The sequence below is a fragment of the Agelaius tricolor genome, unplaced genomic scaffold, assembly GCF_023055355.1.
Source record: "Agelaius tricolor isolate 1412-34295 unplaced genomic scaffold, bAgeTri1.0.p SCAF_9, whole genome shotgun sequence".
Lineage (NCBI taxonomy): Eukaryota > Metazoa > Chordata > Aves > Passeriformes > Icteridae > Agelaius > Agelaius tricolor.
The window spans coordinates 41034933-41056084 of record NW_027269269.1 but is presented as its reverse complement, the minus strand read 5'-3'; the positions used below and the strand labels follow the sequence as shown (position 1 = coordinate 41056084).

Sequence of the window (21152 nt, the reverse complement as noted above, 5' to 3'; positions counted from 1 at the left end):
CTTGTTAAAGTCTCAAAAAAAAAAATGTTGGGCCTAAGGAACAAGTAATTTTCCATGGGTATGAAAATAAATTGCCAGAAGAAAAATCAGCCTAAAAATACACAAATCTTTTTGTGCTGTTAATTATCTTACAAGTAACATAACCTCTGTCAAATTCCCAAAGAGAATATGGTGATAATGAAGGTCTGGCCTTCTGCTTGTATGAGCAAATATGCAATAGCAATACTCCTTTTCTCCCATACCTATCACTTCAATGTTTATAATTGAAAATATATTTGCCCATTTAAAGAATGTGGCTACATAATTAAAGGTTGAATGAGAAGTCTTATAGAAAGACAGTGCATTAGTAATATATTTATCATTGCAATTCCCTGTGAACAAAATTAATTGAAAAGCATAAATTAATTTGTAACCACTGTAATCACCAGCATGCTAATGAAATCACAAATATTCTGGGCAGAATTAACAAATTTGGAAGATATAGTTATGTTAGTTATGCTAGTACTCTTGTTATTCAATTAGCTTGTGTGCAGAGAGAGATTCAGTGACTATCTCAAAAGGCAAAAGGCCTTAGTGTTCTGAAATTTTACTATTAATATGAGAATAGAATTTGCTCTAAATTTACATTTGAACAACAGGTTGTTTTGAAGAATAATAATTCTATTTAAAATAAACACCCAGTAAATATCTTGAAAATCTGCTTACCGAACCTGCTTGTGTTCCATGCAAAGAAAATACATTTGTAAGTGTCACATTAACTATGTTTAATGCACTGATCTATTTACATGAAAGCGATTAAAGTCTACACACTTCAACATAAACATGCATTGCAGCTTTTGGGAAGGCAAACACAGACACTTTTGCTGAAAGATGAAACACTGATTTCCAAAGTATTTACCTGAAATACTCTGATACATGCTCAAACTGCAAAGACAATGGGAAACAGGCTGAAATTGATCTTCTCCTGGTTTAAGAAAGTTCATCATACATTTTCTTCTACAGTCCTGTGGCAGAACTGATATTGCAACCAGCTAAATTCCCAGAACCTATCTATTCCCCTTTTTTGGTCTGAGAATTTGAAAGCTGCTTTTAATTTCCCTCATAAATTCATATATGCTGAGGTTATCCCTGTTTGTCTTTTGACAAGTGTTATCTGTTAGCTGAGAGGATTTTTCCCCAGCTCCATGCTTGTCTCTTCTACATTTAAACACTGTTTTTATTTTGCAAGGCCCTTTCTTTGTCCCTATAAGCAAGGCTGCCACTTCCTCAATCACTCCGTTGCACCGTCACTTAATCTTGCAGAACACAAGCAATAAGAATTGCACATGATGTTGCAAGTGATATCTCTTTTGTCTCCTGCACAAAAGAGCAGAAAGGCTCCCTTTATGCTGGAAATAGCTCACTCAGTACAACTTCCATAACATTAATACTGGCAGGGGAAACAACCTCCCCTCGCTGCCAGGGGCTTCAATCCAGAGACTGAAATTTCTGATGAAGGTCTCTGAATGCTGGGCAAAACAATACCTGTGAGCTCAGAAGGTTTTGGGGACAAACCCCTCAATCCTGTGCTGTTTTCTTCCTCTCTGCTTTTTTTTTTTTTTCTTCCTGTCTTCTAAAACTGGATAAAAAACCATTAATCTCATTCTTTTAGGTACAGGGGTTTTTTTCCTATCACTCTGCTGCTGCTGAAGATTCCCTGAACTTGGAAAATGTCTGTGTGCTACCTCTATGCCTTGTTCATGGCATCTGTCTCATATCATGCTAATTCCTATGATTCCATATGATTTCCTATGTACTGTGCTCCCAGGAAATCCAAATTAAAGTTAGTTCTCCAAAAGTTTGCCTTGTTTTCTTATTTCCTATTTATATCTATACTCTGATGCCACTCCACATCTTCCTACTGTAATAGGAAACCAACAAATCTGATGGGACATTAGAATGCATTTTATTTTCTCCTAACCTGGAGTAATTTTTTGCAACATGTCTTCATCTTGAAAGCTTTCTGTTTTAATATCTGAATTTTTTTTTTTCTTAAAGAAGTTGAAAACACCGAAGAACCGCTGTTCCTTCAAATGTCTCCACTGGATGCAGACACTTCAGAATTCTGAGCTGAACACATTGCTCCATGAAATTCATATGAGATAATATAAAATGTTCTGGGCTAAGGATCCATATCTTCCTCAATTTATATATACAGCCACTACAAATTTTCAGTCAGAAGATTTTTGATTTGTTATTTCTTGACAGCAAAATCAGCTAGGGGAGACTTTTCTGTTTGGCACTGAACTTATTTTATAATGTTTATTTATAGCTTGAGAGTTAAAAAGAGTTATGCCATAACTATTAACTATTACTCATAGGATATGAATCCTATGGATTAATATTTGTCTCACACTAGCTAATTAAAAGTAAAACCTCAGGCTTACAGAACTCCTCAGAATACACTATAATCATTCACTAGAAAATATTTATTGTGAGAAATCATATTTCCTCCCAAGGAATCAGTACGCAACACTTGTACTTGAGGTTCTGTCAGACAAAAAGATGTTTCATGATGCAATGGTGGCAGTGGGAAAATTTCATTAATCAGAGCAAAGCAGATGTTTTATAGCCACTGGCTTCCAAAACTCCTTTCCCCCCAAGTTTGCTGTGCACTGGCTGGAAATTGTGTTGGAACTGATAAATCTCTTCCTGCCCCATTCCTCCAGCCTCACTTGTCCCCTGCTTGCTGGAATAATTTGACATGAGAAAAAGAGCAGGGCAATTCTAGAAGGAAGAAAGCTATTCCTTTCCTGAGCAAAGAGTCTAAAAATCATGAAATCTGATAAAGACTACTTTACATCTGTGAACTCTGTGTGTGTACAAACACAGCCACCACATTTTCTTAGCTGTGGTCTCATTTTAAATGGAAATGTGATGAGTGGTTATAGCTCTGAACATCACAGGGAAAAGGCTGGGATCACTTTTGGCTCAGAGAGAGGTTCAACTGCACAATCTTTTTTTAAACATTTGTGTTTTAATTTCTCAGTTTATGGACATTACAGGGCTAGACCTTATATGTAAACCTTTGGCCATGAATGGTGACCCTGGCCAAGGATTTAAACTCCCTAGGATCCTGTTTCCAGCTGTGAGCTGCAGATGTTACTGAAGAGGTCTGCAGATAAACTGATCCATCATGAATCTGCCTGGAATAAACCTCTAAGCTGCTTAATCCTCAACTTCAGACACCTTTAGGGTCAGGTGTTGCAGCACTCAGCCAGGCAGATGTGTGAGGCTTTCAGTGCCCAGCACTGGGGTGTGGTTGTTGGGGGATATCTTACCTTTAACAGGTTTTGACACACAAAAATGATCTATGCTTCATGAAACAGCCTCTTCCTCATGAAAGAAAGAAAGCTGCAGGGCACAACATGTTCTGCTTCTTTGAGAACTTACAAAGAGTGGTTTTCTGCAGGTGATCATTTTTGTCTGAGTTATGGCCACTGTATGAGCAGCAAAAACATTTTCCCAGCCAAAACCCAGGCTTTTTACTGTATGAATCCATCTCTCTTTTGCCTTCTTTATATTTTATTCTAAATACATATTTAAATGTGCTTTATCCATATCTCTAACATTTCCCAGCATTATGATTTTTAGAGAGCCTCATTAGATAGTAGGAAAAAAAGTGCCATACATCCCCCATCATACTTTAGAGAAGACTTAAATTTCCTTTGCAATTTACCCTGAGAGATGAATGGATAACAGCAGTGGTATGAAAATTATGGCTGCTTATTTTTCCTAATGATTAGTCACCACAAAAATTGCTTATAGGCTGAATCATATCTGGCCTTTTCCCCCTCTATTCCCATTGCAGTGTAAGTGGAAGCATAATGGTTCTGATATGCAAAACATCAGTGTCATTCATCCATGCCTCTCCTACTGTTTATTTTCAAGCTTTTATATATTTACTGTAAAATAATAAGATTAAATATCTTAAAAGCTGCTTTGAAGGACTGTTCTCACAGCAGCCTGAATAAATGATATGAATCACATGCAGCATTTCACAATCCAGTAAGAGATGAAAAACAATAAAGCCGATAAGAAAGCCAGGCATCCTAGGAACATTTTGCTCAATTACAGTGCATCATGGTGGAATTTTGCACAGTAATGTTCCTCAGTTTTAAAGAAGAGACATTTTTATTTAGGCAGTAAGCTTCAGTTAATTTATACCAGCAGGTTTTTCTGCCTTCCTAAACAGGGACAAAAGTTTGAATTTAAGCTGTGCCTCAAGTATGTCAAACATGGCACACTGCAGACTGAGTCTGCTGCAGGGCATTAAAATATCTAAATTGTGATAAAATGGGATCAGTTTTTCTGATTATAAAGAAGAAAAGCAACTCTGAAACAAAAATGAGAAGAAAAAAGAGAGAGGAGAAATCACACTGAGAACTACTTCCTTTCTGAAATGATCACTGGAATCTTGGAAAAGACAAGCACCTCCATCCAAAGGATAGTCCATGATGTGTTTGAGTTTCACAGGCACCCCTTCTTCATTTTCTACAATACTATATATGGAAATCAAAGAGAAAGAAAAGAAAATAATGCAATAAAAATACTGCACAGCAGCAAACATCCTTGAAAAAACATTTAGAAAACCATGGTAAGTTGTTCTTACCATGAATCATTGTCATTACTTCTTTCTCCAAGATAAGAACAATTGTATCTTGGAGGGCCCTTTAAAAAGACAATAGTTGATAACATTAGATTTGAAAGAGGATGGAAACATGATGTTCCCTGCATTTCCCTATAGGTGACCCCTTCACCAAGCATCTATAAACTACAGACAATTTGCCTAAAATATGCTGCAAGTGATAAGGAGTGAATGCAATTGATACATTAGGTTAATTTTAGAACATTATTCTGCAAACCAAGAAAGTCAGAAAATTAGTGACAGAAAACTGAATGTTTTGTTTTCTGTTTTGTTTTGTCATTAGGTTTTGCCTCAGTTTTTATCTGAGACCAAAAACTCCTTTTAATATGTATATATTCAATTACAAATTTAGCCCTGGACAATAGAGTATTTAAAACTCACTGAGAAAATATGTGTGTTTTGGAAATGGAAATAGAAAGCTAAACAGACTTATTCTGTGTTTACATTGTTGCAGCTGATGACAAATGTATACATTGAGGACACAAAAAGATTAAGGGCAAAGGGGAATTTCTTTTGCATATAATACATAAATAAACTTGTAATTACTGAAAAAATATAAGTATAGCCAAACATGCAAATACAAAGAAATTTCTGATGCTAAGGCTTAGAGCTATTCTTTCATGTCTGTAAATTCATCACTCTAATAAAGTTTGCTCACAAACTCTTAAGTGTTTGGGGGTAAATGCACAGGAGTGTTCCTGGTGAAAATAAACTTCCAGATCCTTTTCCATACCTCTGCATGCAGATGATATAGAAATTTGTATGTAAAAGAGACAGATATTGCCATGGCACTCAATGGCCTGTTAAAACCAAGTTTGGTTTAAGAGTTATCTCTACAATACTTTCATAATATTCCTGACCCTACTGTTTGAGGTGTGCAACCTGATTTGTACTGTGGCCAGGGAAGGTGTCAGCCACTCTGCACTGCAAGGTTGGTCCAAGCCTCACTTTTTAAGCGGCTGCTGTAACCCATCAAAACATGTTCCTGATGTTTTATAATATTTATTTCCTGTATTATTACTTGTAAAATTCTGGCACATATCAGAGTAAGGTGGTACATGTTAGCACTGAAAAGTCTAATAATTCTATTAACCTGTTCATAAATATGTTAGTAATTCTAAACAAAATAAACATAAATAAAATAGCATAAACAAAAATAACAATTATAATAATGGTAGTCATGCCCATTTAAAAAACATGGTCTGAAATAGATTTCTTAAAAGTATGTTTTGAGGCTAGAAGGTAAAATCTATCAATTGCACGATATAAAAGCATAATCTAAGAAATTGCAAGCAAATTATTGTTTACAGAAAAAAAAATAATCATGACTTCTTGCAATTACCTAATGAATATAATTTAAAAAAAATGTTCTTAAAACATGAAATAATGAAGCATAAATGTTCAACAGATAAAAGAAGCAACCATTAATAGAATGCTGGTATAGGAACCCCAGGAAGCTACAGTAGGTGTCTGAAGGAGTTGATGATTTTCCAAAGAACAAAGAGAATGTGAGGGGCTGTTAATAAGTCTTTCAAGAGAGCTGGACTTGAGCCACATAGTGCTTGGTCTGCAAATACTATGTTTAAAAATCAATCCTCTGCTTCACAGGAAGCCAATGTACTTTTGTCAAAATTAGAGCAACATGAACATCTGTCCTGGAGCCAGTTAACCATCTCACTGCTTGCACACTCCTGATATTCCCTTTCCTCCCATGAGCAGTGGAGAGAAAAATTGTAAACATCCACAGAAACCCAAGGGTTAATGCATTTGCAGCAGTATGAGAGTATCAACACACTTTACGATTAGTGAGAAAATTCAGGCAGTCAGCAGTGCAAGACAGAACTTGAGGACACAGAGTCTCAAAGCAGAAACCAAAGCCTGAAGTTACAAGCATTGAAAACTGTTGAGGATAAACAAGACAAAAGCAACACAGGATGCCATTTCACAGCTTCAAGATTACCTTTCAAAATAATTCAAATATGCTTTTAGGAAGCACTAACTAAAAGGTGTTGATGATACTATTTAACTGGCAATCTCTGCTTTCAGTTAAATTTTGGTTTTTTTCCAGACACATGTTTTGAGAGAAAATGTTTTGTTATTTTTTTTCTAGTCATAGAAATATTAATATTCTAGGGTTGGAAAAAAGGAAACATACCAGGAGGATTATTTCCTTTCAATATCTTTCTGTACAGAGCCATCATTATCCAAAGAATTAAACACCCTCTGCTACAACCATTGTTGAATGGATGACCCTTCTCCCTTTCTGGAGGTGCTCTCGTGTGGATGCAGGTGGCCCAATCAAGTCCATCTCTGCCTTCTGATTTTTTTTCCCTGGAGACCACCTGCCCAGATACTTGCATTTGACTGTAATTCCCTCCAACAGCACTGCTACTTACTTCCCTGGGGCAGGATTTTGCCTTAGCTATTTACAGAACCATTTTGATGCCACCTAAAAAAATCTCATTATCGTGTCACTTGAGAGAGAGAGAGAGAGATATGCAAGTGAAATATTCCTACAGAAAAGCTGAAACACTAGGGACTGGAATAGACAGGAAAGCTGCTCCCTGCCTGAATCTCACCCTGCTAACAGGTCTCAAAATCCTTCAGCAAGCTGCAGATTAAATACCTCAGCCTCAGTGGAGCAGCCCCATCATGAATATTGTGTAATGCTGGGCATCCAAGCAGAAGAAATGAGATTTTTCAACTTGAAAATGCATCAAATTCTTATGCAGCACCACCTGGCACAAACTAAAGCTTGCAACAGGCACTGCCACATCTGCCAAAGGCATGCTTGGTTAGCATTGCCCAAGCCTTTGTAAACCACAACCACTCACGTGCCTGGAATTTCACCTGTTCACAGGGAACTGTCAGTGCAGTGTTATGTGGCAGGTTTCATCTTGGATTAAAGAAAGGATTGAAAGCTCTTAGGAGAAAATAAACACACTGTAAGAATAAAATCCCTGTATGAGAATAAAAAAAGAAACCCACCAAACTAAACCATAAAGCAAATAAGCAAGCTCAAAACAAAAGAAAAGAATAAGCCCTAAAAAATAATACTTATAGCTACTGGCTTACACAACTGCCCCTTGAAGCTAAGAATAGCCAGATGAAAAAAAAAATCATGGAGGTGCAAGCTCAAGAGTTAACTAATGATCATTTTCAATTTCATTTCCTGTTTGCTGATGTTAGGTAGCTGGGCTCTTTTTCCTTTTCAAGAACATGAAGAGCATAATAAAACTGAATGTGGATTTTGGTAGTTTGCACCACACTTTTTTCTAACTGGAAGGATGGAATTGCAATTAGAGCACTGAAAACCATCAAACCCCATTTCCTCCCATACACAGCTGGCCTTTCTCACATGGAATGCAGTTTCTGCTCTCTTTCCTATACACCAACTCTTTCTGAGTAACAAAGGAAGGCCATGAAACAAGGAAGGTGAAAATATAGATCCCTTGACTGCTTTAACATAATTGTGTTTTCTTATGGTAAGACACAGTATTTTCATTTCTTCCCTGGGTGGTAGCTCATTAATCATTTTAGAGTACTCTTCCCAAGCTAAAATTCACCCTTATAACACACCTTGTGGGAGAGTCTCAGAACTCTAAATCTTGGTGCATTAGGGGTCAATAATAAATGATATTAATTTTTCCTCTACACAAAACTAAAGAGCACTTTAATAAGTAAAGAAGGCAATAAACAAGCCTGAAAGGAAATGTGATTATGACAACTTGTCATAGAATATTAAATAATGTAGCATTGATATAATTAAGTATCAGAGATAGGGATGCAACAAAATAACTTATGCTAATCATTTCATTTGAGAGTTAAGAAATATTGCATATGTAGCTAGACCTATATTTGTGTCCTTATTTACATATTTATAGCATTTTAACAATAGTAGGACAATGGCTATTTCCATTTTGCTTCTTACAGAGCCTCCCTGCAGTGCTAATCAAATCTTGACATCTGACTCTAACACTGAGAGTTTTAAGATAATTAAGCACTTTAACCTAATGAACTTGCATTTTAATCCACTGTATTTGTTTAGAGAAAGCCCAGGAGACTAGTAATGAGATATGGAGTTTTACACACATTTATAGTGAACACTCAGATTAAGCTCAGCTCAGGAGCAAGACAGATCTGAAGCTTCATCTTCAGTTGTAGCACAGCACAAGTGATGGCAGAGTTCATCACGGGAGATTAGATTTGTCTTGCTCTAATGAAATGCAGTAGCTGCTCCAATGCAATGGCTGCATGCAGCTCCCCAAAATAAAAACTCTACTGTGGTTGACTTTGCAGCAGGCCAAATGCTGAATGGAAATGGAATTTTATGGCTGTGGCTGCGCCAGAAAAAGGGTAAAACTTTCCAGTTGAAAGGGGAAAAGGAAGCTTACAACTGCCAGGGCTGTGTCTGTGGCCATCAGTCCCAAAGGCTGTTTCAGCAGCACTGCATTCCTCTGCACAAAACAATCCTGCCAAGAGCCAGAGGCAGGCCTCTGGCAAGCTCAAATCCATGTTACTGGGCAGTTACCAGGTAAGGAGCTCCACAGGGAAATGCATTATTTGCCTATTCACAGCAAGCCTCACCGAGGGAAGGGGCTACAAGCTGGCTATGTTTCCTCAGTTTCTTACATATTTACTTCTCCAAAAGGCAAAACAGTTACAGCAAAGAGTTGCCTTGCCATCCATGCCTAGCTTCTCTTTTTTTTTTTTTTCCTATTTTTCTGCATCCCACAAAAAGAAAAAAATTAAGATTGTATATATTCTTCACAATTGAAGCCAAGACTGATGAACAGGAAGGCAAGAAACTACCTGCTTTCCAAACAATTGCTGCTGTGCATATGATTCAGAGAGATGAGCTAAACCTTAATCTTACACTTTGTGAAAGCATCTCCTAGCCAAAAGCATTTATTTATTCCTGCATGGAATATATTCTGGAGATGTCCTGTTTGGAGCTTTTCTTTATCTGTTTTTAAATAACAAAATGCTTTTCATCATCATGACTCTTAACTCAGCAATGCCTCAGAGACTGAGGCTGATGCCCTTGCAGCTCAGGAGGGACAGCCTGCAATTTCTACAATGCTGAACACCCAACAGCCTGACAGCTGGAACACTTCCCTCTCTGCTTTGAGTTTTTCACTCCTCCCTGCACTCCTTCTTTCAGCTTTGTGGCTGCAGATGTACCCCTGATAACATGGAAACAAAGACACCAAGTTACAATGCAGAGCACAGCTCTCAAGCTTTTAAAAATGACAAACTGTTCCAGTCTCTTTAAGCATCACAGCAGTCCTCATGTTATTTCCCCTGGCTTTCTGGTTTCTTTTTTCAGTGGTTACATTTTCAAAATTTTCACCACACCCAAGAAGAGTGAGAGACTTTGGAATTACTGCATTTGCCAGCTAAACCCATCAGGCAATTTCTTGATTTTCTTTGATAGATTAAAAAAACACTAAAAAATACTGTAGAGGCTGTAAAGAAGAAAATTATTCAAATGTGAGCTGTCAACACAGAATGCCAGGTTTTCCCTCCAGTAGCACAACACAACTCAAAGGTAGATGCAGCGGGAAGTAGAAGAGACCTCACCACCAGGCAACCATGCAATAATCACCCAAAATCACCAAGGCTCTGCTTGCTTTCAAATCCAATACGTCGGTGACACAATCTGATTTTCATTTCCCACAATATGTTTTCCTATGAGAATATTGGAGGAAAATATATCTGCATTAGAAATTACTTCAGTGAAATAAAAATCAAAAGAACCCACTTCATTTTGTATGATAGATCAGAGCAAAACCTGTAATGAATCCTTATCCTTGTACCAGTACCAAGTTAAAGTTCTGAAATGAGATTCATAATATCTTTTGCTCTTTATTTTTCAGTGCTCTTTATTTTGCTAAAAGATTCACTACATCCCTTCCATATTATATTTGTGCTCAATGCTTTATATGAGAAGAGTTTGATTTTTTTATCTGTGTGTCTTCCCCAGCTAAGCCTGGGCACAAGTCTGCTGTTGAGCACTCCTTACTTGGATTTTGAAAATAAAGAGCAGAAAGATCTACAAAATTATTCAAAAATTAACCAAAACAAGGGTAAACCAGAAAATTAATTCTTTTATATATAACTTAAAAAGCCAACATTAACTGTGTTTTTTAAGTTGTTAATGTGATCACTGAGGTTTTGGTAGAAGAATTGTATCCTACTGAGATCACTCCACAGAGTTAAAGCCTTCTGATATGAGCACTTATGTGGATTATCCACTTATATTCCAACTCAAACAGGTTATCTGCTAGAAACATAATCAAAGAGCCCTCCAGCCCGAGTTTCTTTCAGATTTAGCTAAGATTATATCCTCCCACTTTTAAGTCCTGTTTTTTCTCGTGTAATCCTGGCATTCTGGTCTCTCCCTGGCTTGCCACCCACCATTACCATTGCCACTATTTTTCAAGGCTACCCCAAGTCTACAACCTGACGTGCATGTGAAAAACTGATGCCAAGAACCACACACCAACACCTGTAAAGCATGCATTCGTTTTAGAAAGAAATGAAATTGCAATTGCTCAATCATATAATCATCCTGTGTTTGCAATAAAAAAAAAATCAGGGAAAAATATGTTGTTTCTTCCTGAGGTTTGTTAATACAAACATAAGATGATTTCAAGCTAAACGTGAAAAATTACATCCAATTTAACTTATGAAAATAAATCTATTTTCTAGAGGAAGTGGTTGTGTTGCCAACATCTGGTATTTATGTACATACATGTGTGTACACACATGCTTTTTTTTTAGGAGTTTTAAAAATGCAAACAATTGAAATGCATTTCCTTATGTCATCTCTAGTCAAAATATACAAATAAACATTGTTTTTCACAAAATTTTGTAACCCTCTTTTTTGCAACAGACCAACCACTTCACTAATGAATCTGTGCTACTGTACATTGAATTTTACATTAAACAATAAATTTTACATTAAACATTGAATTAAGCCAGGGTACACATTATCAGAATAATTTATTACATACTGTAAAGAAGGTTGCATTTAAAATGCAGATGAAGATATTTAATGAACTTCTTATAGATTAATGATGTGGCAAACAGTTGTTTGTTTCTATTTGATGGTGATCCCATGAAACCATTAGAGGTCCAGCTCCAGCTATTAGTCACAATTCAGTGGCAACAGAGCTCCAGAAAAGCCAAATGCAACACATCCTTGTGACATTCTGCACTAAAGAACTGATGAAATATTAATCACTCAGGCTCCACATGCAAAATGCAACAAAAAAAGAAAGTCAGAATAAGAAAAAATAGCACAGCAGGGGTGCTGTATATTAACATCAACAAGCCACTTTGAAAGGCTAAAGCAAAATGCAGCAACCCCAGCCCCACATGTTTGTAATTTTAAAACTCTTGTCATAGCTAAGTAATAGCATGGCCACAGCAGGATACACCAAAATTAAAGGTAAAAGCTCTCCTAAGGGGTGAAGAGAAGATGTAATAGTGCCAAAACAGTCCCTGGAAAAGGCATTTAGGGCTTTTTTTTATTTTTAAGAGAGAGAGAGCAAAGCAAAAGAACCAGATTCATTACAAAGATTCATTTGGCACAATTATGTTCTCCTTTGTGATTTCTGAAAGCCTTTGACTGTCATCTGCTGTTGCAGAAATTTTCTGTGGTCTAGACATTTGGTCACTCATACAAATATCACCTCTTACCAGAGCAGCTCTGTGAGTGACGCTGGTCTTCCCAGCTCAGGTCTCTTTTGTATGAAATCTTTCAGGAGTCTACAATGCCAAAAAAAAAAAACCAAAAAAAACAGTGGTTGTAAAAATGTTTGTGTACAAGAGAAATTTTGCAAGTCTTCAAGTTTCCTGGTGCTTCAAAAGACATTCTCTTGTAGCAAACAAAAATGCAGGATAAGATAATTTGTACTTTGGATCTCTTCCCACAATGTGCTTCTAATACAAATACTTCAAGATCAGGCTAGCACCAATCTCACTTGGATTTCCCTGATTATGTAATACAGTAATTAAACTACCTTGAATTTTCTAGAGCCTTGAATGTCAGGAAAAACCTTAATTTTTACCAGCCTTGCTGACTCATCAGTACTAAGGATACAGTAAGTAAAGATTGCCCCATTGAGGCCATTATCTTATTTCTTGGGATGACTACAATTTACTCCACAGGCCTGTTTCTCATATTGTCTGAATTACATATTTGGATTAGATGCATTAAATTGTTCTCAAATTGTACTTTTAAGATTTCAGCCATTCAACATCATCAGGCTTTCCAGTAACCAATATTACCCATTGTTAAATGAATCTGTTCTCCTAACAAAAGCTATGGTAGATTTTTCTGTATGTGATCATCAACCAGTGAATTAAATGAGCCAGTGTGGTTTTTTTCCAGCTACAAAGTTGTATATGAGAATATTTTTACATTCCTCCCTCACTTAAACATTGATCCCAGCTGTACAAAACACCATTGAGAATTTCAAAACCACACATTGTTGTACTGTGGTCATCAGTTCTCATCTGTGCATCTTTACATAAAGAACCAATAAGTAGAAAGAATTTTAGTCTAAGATTGTTGCTGGTGCTCATTGCTGCTTGGAAGGTCTTATTGTATAATTCCAGCTACAGTGGTCAAGCTCAAAAGAGCAACACAGATACCTTTTCACACAAAACACAGACTCTTAATTGAACTTATGGATTCTAAAAGTTGTTACCAGGCTGCAGATCAAACCTACCGACTGCTCATGAAATTTAAAACATATATACATTATAATTAATGTCAGGGAGGGAAAAAGCAAACATGGGTGGCACCTCTGTCTTTGTTAAATTCTGAATTAATTTAATCAAAACCTAGAAGGCAAAAATATAACTAGAAAGAAATTACACTTAAATCATAAAGTTGCTATTTTTTTCCCATTGTGTGACTTCATATTGGCTGCTAGAGTGTAATATAGGAAGGGTGAGAGAAAAGGGGAACTAGAGCTGGACAAGTAATATTTGAGCATCTTGGAGTTGCCAGTGAAATTGCACACAACAGTGAAATCCCCCTTCTCCTCTGATGCCAGGCTCAATCTGTTTTGTAATAGCTGATTACGAAGCCTTGCTGTGTCTCTACTAGATTGATTTCTGTGCCAAACACAGAAATGAAATGGGAGCTTTTGAGGGAGGGAAAGGCTATAAATTAGGGATCTACAAAAATTCATTACAATTCCCTTTTTCTCTGAACTGAAACTCTTCTAGAAATGGCACATCAAAGCCTCTATCATCTGACCTCCACCCTGTCAATACTTAAAAATGAACTTGAAGGCTTCTTGTAGCCCAGTATTTGCAATGTTTTGCACATCCTAATGAAAGAACCCAGACTTTTTATTGTATTCCTGACAGGACTTGCAAGGGCTCATCCAGATGTGCCAGGCTGCTGTGGCATTTACCAAAACCCCTCATGCCCTGTCTGGCAGAACCTTTGGGGCCAGAAGGGGAGCCCCAGGGTGGTCATAGCAGCAAAAGTAAAAGGTGGAGATTAACAAATTTTTGCATTAAAAATTTAAACTTTGTTATCAAAGAGGTTTTTCTGCATTAATTAGAAAATTTGGCTGCAGGTTTTAGCATGATTGCAAGGGGACTGAAAGTAACTGCTTGTAGTTTTTTTGATCAATCTGTTACAATTTTAATTACATTTACAATGAATTCTTATCTCTGAATATGAAGGGTTCTCTTTTGCCAAAGCAAGGTTCCCAGTTTAATATCCTTTCCCACCTTTCAGCTTTATGTGGTAGGGCTACTTACCATCCTTTATTACAGTACTGCTCTGCAGTCCCTTTTCCTTCTGCAAATCTCAGTTCTTTCCTGCTTAGAAAACTGAAAAAATAGTTTTCAATCAGCTCATACAAGACAATCATACTGGTAGTGCTTGTGAAAATAGCAGTGGCTGGAGGTAACTTGTAAAAATAATTCTAAAAAGAAGCATTATTACATGCCTTCATGACATATCTTTTTTCAAGTTCTTTCATTTTGATTTTACATTTTTAAAAGGAAAAGGTGGGCTCATACTACAAAGCCCATGTCATAAAGAAAAGCATAAAGATTTAGGAGAAATTTACTGAGAGATTCACTGCAATGACATCTATTTTATACACAAAGAAAAAGATAGCAAATGTGCTAATGCTGAAAACTAAGACCTGCAGAAATGAACTTTCTCAATTTATTTCTAATGCTTAATAAGTTCACCAGTGAAAAAATACAAACAATAAATACTATCACAAATAAAAGTAACCCAGTTTTAGAATTGAACCAGATTTTGACTCATTACTTTCGTGGTAAAAATTAGCAGGCAAAATCATAATCCATTATAAATTGATCACTGCCCAGGTCTAGGTGGCAAATGGGAATTTGTGATGCTTTATTCCTACAGGTTATGCAGACTTCTCCATAGTGAGTCTGAGTCCTCTGAAGTGGAGCCAGTTCAGTGAAATTAAAGATTGGCTGGCTTAATTTGGCAAAGATTCTAGATTTTTTCCTCAAAACGTGTAATAAAATTGCATGAGCAACTTGCAAAGTAAAAACCCCAAGTATATAATCAAATATTACCCATAACCTTTTATTTTTCTTAAAAAGCACTAAAATAATTCATTGTGCTCCTCATATTAAAATCACATCCATACCTAAGAATATCTGCAAAGAAATTATATTTTTTATAAAAAGATCTAGAAAGAAAATAACAAATTCTTGCAGGTGCTTCTTTATGCACTGATTTACATCTACATTTAAGTGCAAGTTCCTTACATACAATACTGCATTTCTACCATCTAGAATTGGACATTTCAGTAGATAAAGTACATTTTATTACGTAAACTGACCAAAGGTTATTAATCTAAGTAGTTTTTTACCAATTTATTAACCATCACGTGTTCATATGATTGGTTTTTAGGTACCAATCTTCTAACAAGAGTGAATAATGAACACACCACCTAAATATCCCTCAATTTAAAGAGGGATATAATGGAACCCTCTCCATTAGGGATACGGGAAATTTCACAATCAGGTTAGATTGATCAGGGTTATGCAGCTGGGCAATGGTGCAATTAAACAATAAGACAGATAAGAGAGATTGTCGGGTCCGGCTGTCTGTCTCTGCCCCGACACGGGTAGAGTGGTTCTTTGGTGGGCGCGATGCAAAGGACGAGTCTGGACTCTTCAGCTTTCGGTCTTCAGGTTGTTTATTATTTCTTATCTACAAAATTTTTCTGTCTGCCCAACAGAGGTCTGATCTGCAGGCAGTCACAGGCACTCTCTGACCACCCACGGGGCGGTCATGTCTTTTTATACTAAAACCTACGTATACAATATTTACCTTTATTTCCCAATGCTTTTCACCCATGTTGGCAAGTGCACCTTCACCATAAACCAATCTCTAAGTGCCAACATCACCACAGGAGATGGAGGACAAGAAGAAAGAAGAAGGACAAGACACGCCCCGATCTCTCCATCTTGTCTCCATAACCCCCCTGTACCAAAAACCTTAAAGTCTATATCTCACCCTCTAAATGTGTCTTTTTTACACCTTGTACTCTAAAGTGATTCTCTTGTCCTCAGACTCTTGTTACTTCTGTGGATGGATCAAAATCAAGCCACCAAACACTCTTGGCAACATTCCAGGGTTTTCGAGACCCCCAAGGGTTCTCCTGGCATCTCTGGACATCGGGAACGATGTGCTGAGATCCCACAAGAGATATTACCATGAGATGACAAATGCCTCAGAGGTGTTGGTAAATTCTGAAGCCTGGAATAAACAACAGAATATATCACTATTGCTACATGTCATAAATTCAGGTTTCTCTTCAAAAAAACAGTAACACAGCACTGAATTTTTTCACTTAAAGTAAATACTTAGTGTTTTCATTAGAAGAGTCCTGAAAATGTAGTAAGTGATATTTTTAATAACACTACCAAAATGAGTAATCAAATAAGAATATGCAAAGTATTTTCTTCATTTTAATGTATAAAAGCTTTCAAATATTTGGTTTTGTCTAATATTTATCTGTTAAAATTTAAATTTTCAAGCCTGGGGTAGGTTGCTGGGCTTAAGAGCAACCAAGACAAGATTTTTAGCCAGGATTTGTCACAGTGGGGAAGCATAAGTAATATTTTTAAAGTCAGCAGGTGCTTGTTTTCACCTGATTTCTGCATAAACCAAGAATGCAATATTTTCTCACTTTCAGTTACCCTCTACAATTGGACATTTCAGTAGATGAAGTACATTTTATTGTGTAAACTGAGCAAAGGGACATTCCATAGCACATGGCATCACACTCAGCATACAAAGATGAATGTCAGAAGTACTGTCTGCCCATGGGAACTGGTGAATGAATTCTTGGTTTTGCTTTGCTTTTGTATAGCCTTTGCTTTCCCTATTAAACTGTTTCTAACAGCCCACGGGGTTTTGCACTTTTATCCTCTTGATTTTTTCCCCCAAACCAATGTGGAGCTTGCGGTTGGGGGGTGCTTTGTTGTTGTCTGGGGTTAAACCACAAGCAGAGGGTGTGATGGCAAAGCCACTTATTGGCCACATCAAGGTTGCATGAGTAGAAAACAGCTTAATTTGTCTCTTGGAATTCCTGTCTATACAACAAAGAAAAGTGCCAGCTTGTTCTTTTCTTCTTTTTTTTTTCCTTAATTTGCATTTTCTCCAAAATCAAAGCAGCTTCTCCTTCTCATGTCACAATACAGAAAGGCTGATCATCTTGAGACAATATACATGTGAGACAGAATGTGTGGTTCACAAAGTGTGGTTTTAATAATTCATTCTTAGGTCGTCAAAGGGGAGACAGGCTTTAGAAGTTCCTTTTGTTGTCACTTTAAAACAGGTAACACTACACAGAAGAACAGCAACCACTGGGTGGCCTCTCCTGAGTACTGAGCCCAGGTCTTTTTCTTGTTTTCTTGTTTATATCAGAAACTTACCTGCAGTCCACCCAGTCGAGAACTGTAATTTCTTCAATTGCTGCCCAGGAGGTGGCGGAGTCCTTATCCCTGGAAGTGTTGGAGAAATGACTCAGTGCAGCACTTGGTGCTGTGGTTTAGCTCACGTGTTGGTGCTCAGCCAAAGGTTGGACTTGGTCATCTTGGAGGTTTTTTCCAGCCATAATGATTCTTGGATTCTAACCAGAGCCTGATGAACAGCAGCATGTCTACAAACAGACAGCAGTGGCTGGTGTCCTCCCAGTGTCAAATCACTGCCACGAACCTCTGGAAGGTTCTGTGCCACCAAATGCCCAGTGAGAGCCAACATCTCTCTCTCCTCCCAGTCAATGCAGCAGGACATCTTGGGACTCCTCAGGACCTCTTGGCCCAACAGCAACTCCATAAAAGAAGTGGCAAAAGGGCAGACACCCTCCCACAGGGATGCTGGGCCAGCTGGTGCTGCTGGCACTGGGGGCTGGAGCCAACCCAGAGAGCTTCTGGTCAGGAGAATTAATGAGAGATTACGGCCCACAGTCTTCCTCACAACTGTTGCTGACGTGCCACAAATGCCATAAAAGCTGCTGCTCTTGGGGCAGCAGAGGAAGAATGTGCTAAAACAAAAGAGACTTTTGATGTTGGTTCCCTGGGTGGACAGACCATTGTTGGCTGTGTTTGGGACAGTTAGCAGAAGGCAAAAGGAGAAAGAAAAAAAAGCAGAAACAGCTGCAGGTTTTATTGTGGGTGCTCAGTCCTGCTGCATGTGGTAAATAAGGAATTTTTAAAGACTAATAAGGAGAAAAGCTGGTGAATAAAATAGAACAGTGAACTGGCACAGCTTCCTCTTCTGATCCATGGCTCTATCTTGATAATAAAAAGAAACTGTAAAATAAAGTAAGCATTTTAGTCTAGAACATGTGAAATCACATTCTAAAACATTTATAGAAAATGTTTAATTTTTAAACATGTAGGTCCAAGGTTACTGAAAAAAAAGACAACATTCAAAATGAGCAGATAAAGTATAAAAATGGCTGTTTCAGTGAATAGCTCTCTAGAAAATAATGTACAGTGGTGACTAAGAAGTAGTTTTCCACACCAGTACTTTAACAGCTCATCAGAGAGCTTTATTATCAGTTATAAAAAAAAATAAAAATTTAATTTTTTTATGTAATGATACATTCGCATAAACTTAACAGTCAAATTATTCCCTATAAAAGTCGTGGCTTTTCTTATGAATATCTTACATTGCTGGGACCACTTAAAAGGCAATCAGAAATAAAAATGCTACAGACACAAGGAAATGAATCTAAGTTGCAATGTGTGTGAGAAGGTAAAACAACAATAAAACAGTAAAAAACTCAGCCTAAAACTGTGACATCAGGTTACTCCAGTATATGCAAAAATGTAGGGAAAAACAGCACACAAAAAACCAGAAAGGCTTCCTTAAGAGGTCATTTGTTCCTGTCCTAATAGTGAATATAGTGGGGATCTTAACCCGCATTTATCGTTCCAAACTATTTCACTAAAGTGAGGTTGAGTAAAATCATGAGGCATTATCAAAAAGCAAACATTAATTTAGGGTAAATAAAACTTTTTTGAAACTCACTAACACTTGAGCCATTAAAAACATATAGGCTGAAATGTATTTAATAGTAAAGAGACTAATTAAGTTGGCTGACCTCTTATAGGAAACAGATTGTTCCCAATATCTGCAAGTACAGTTTATTCCATGGGAGTTTTTTGCCAGCTGTGTGAGGAAAAAAATTCCAACTTGGACCAACTAAAGTTATTTAAGTAATTTACTTTTACTGCTTTTACATATCTGTTCCTGATTTTCTAAGAAATCTATGCACACAGTTGGAAGGGATTTTCTGCCTGTTTAAGGGACTGCAAGCTACCAAAAACACAGCTTAAAGTTTTGCAGTGTATACAGATTGCACCTGAAATTGTCTGTAATTTTAAAATTTCCACATTTTATTATTAAAATTCATAGTGGAGAAAAAGCTGGCCATATACACGTGGCTTATTTGCAAGCCACCGAGACTTGATGAATTTTTATCCTGAACAGGGGGAGAAAAAACAGGCATGAACATTTAGCAGGAAGCAAAATCTCCAACCAAGATACACAATCCAAGATCTGTTGTTCCTCAAAAAATGCAGCCTTGTCCTGTCCAGACTGAGGAACTAAAACAGAGAAGTCTCATTCAGTTGTAACAAAATATTGAACTGAAAAGAAAAAAAGTCTGTTATCAATTTTTATTGTTTGGAAAGTTTTCTTTTTAGACACCTAAAAGATTCCTATTCTAATTTCACTGTTAAAATTCAGATCTGAAGGCTTCTCATCAGTCACACCAAACATAAGCTCCTGAAGATCCTGCAGCTGGGAATAAGTGCTTTGAAAGTCAATGTGTTGCATTCAGGTTTCCAAGGATATTGTGATACAAGACTTCAGATCCAAAGTAGATATAAAACTTCAAAGAGTGAGATTAGATTTATATCCAGCACCTAGGGACTTGCTCTCTAGGTAAAAATCCATTGCTCTTAATCAAATATCCTTATGGTACCGCATAATTTAAATAAAGACATAAATAAGTACATCTATTTTTTGGTAATGAAAAGCACTCTAAAATTAATGGTTCTTTTTCCCATTGAAATGTGGAAATGAACAGAGAAATTAACAATGTAAAGGATGGAATTATGTCAGCAGTGTGGAAGTATTTTCCCCTACTAATACCAATTCACAGGACAACAATTTGCCTCTGTAAATTCAACATCAACATCCACAGGGGCTGCAGCATGTACTGCAAGGCCAGACACCTCTCTTGGTACAATTTTCTATCTTTTATAATGAGAATTGTGTTGACTGGAACCCTTAAATTCTGTGTGGCAGAGCATGGCTCATTCATTATAAGCTGTCATAACACCTAAGAAACTAAAATTTTCTTGATCTAGAATACCTATTATGGCCTTAAAATTGTGGTAGGTTGCAATTTTTTTTGTTTTAATAAATAAATAGTTTTAGTGCAAATAGTTTTAGTGCCTTTTTTACGCAAATTGATTTTGTAAAAATACCTTGACCTCTATCTTCTATAGGGAGCTAAAACAAATTCATCATAGCAATTCTAAATTAGCAATAACAAGATAGATAAAAATAGGCTTTGCAAGTTATGCATCATGGCTTTGAGAAAAATGTTGTGGGTTTTTTGTGGCTCCTCAGTCCCGTGCAGATGCTCACTCCCTTCCCCACAGAGGGATGGAGGAGGGAATTGGATGTGTAGAAGTCAGAAGTCAGTCTCATGGGTTGATACAAAGACTGGTTAATAGGTAAAGCAAAAGCTGCAAGTGAGCAAAGCAAAGAAGTCGTTCAGTGCTTCCCACCAGCAAGGAGGGGTTCAGTGATCCCCAGGAAAATGGGGCTCCATCACAGAACAGTGATGTTTGAAAGGCAAATGCCATTATTGCCAGCATCCCCTCTTCCTCCTTCCTCACCAGCTTTTATTGC

General features: G+C 37.1%; 1 long non-coding RNA gene across 3 annotated transcripts; it reads right to left on the bottom strand.

Annotated features, from left to right (window-relative positions):
* Window positions 1-504: 504 nt before the first annotated feature.
* LOC139593071 (uncharacterized) lies at window positions 505-18891 on the bottom strand. Of its 3 annotated transcripts, XR_011680195.1 has the most exons (6): window positions 17654-18891; window positions 16230-16472; window positions 14480-14551; window positions 12395-12463; window positions 4652-4710; window positions 505-4541 (listed from the first exon to the last, which is right to left on the bottom strand). It is a non-coding gene; the product is annotated as an uncharacterized lncRNA (long non-coding RNA). The 3 variants fall into 3 exon arrangements; XR_011680194.1 differs by lacking the exons at window positions 505-4541; window positions 4652-4710 and adding an exon at window positions 10322-10378; XR_011680196.1 differs by lacking the exons at window positions 505-4541; window positions 4652-4710 and adding an exon at window positions 10322-10378 and having other exon boundaries at window positions 16429-16472.
* Window positions 18892-21152: the final 2261 nt, after the last annotated feature.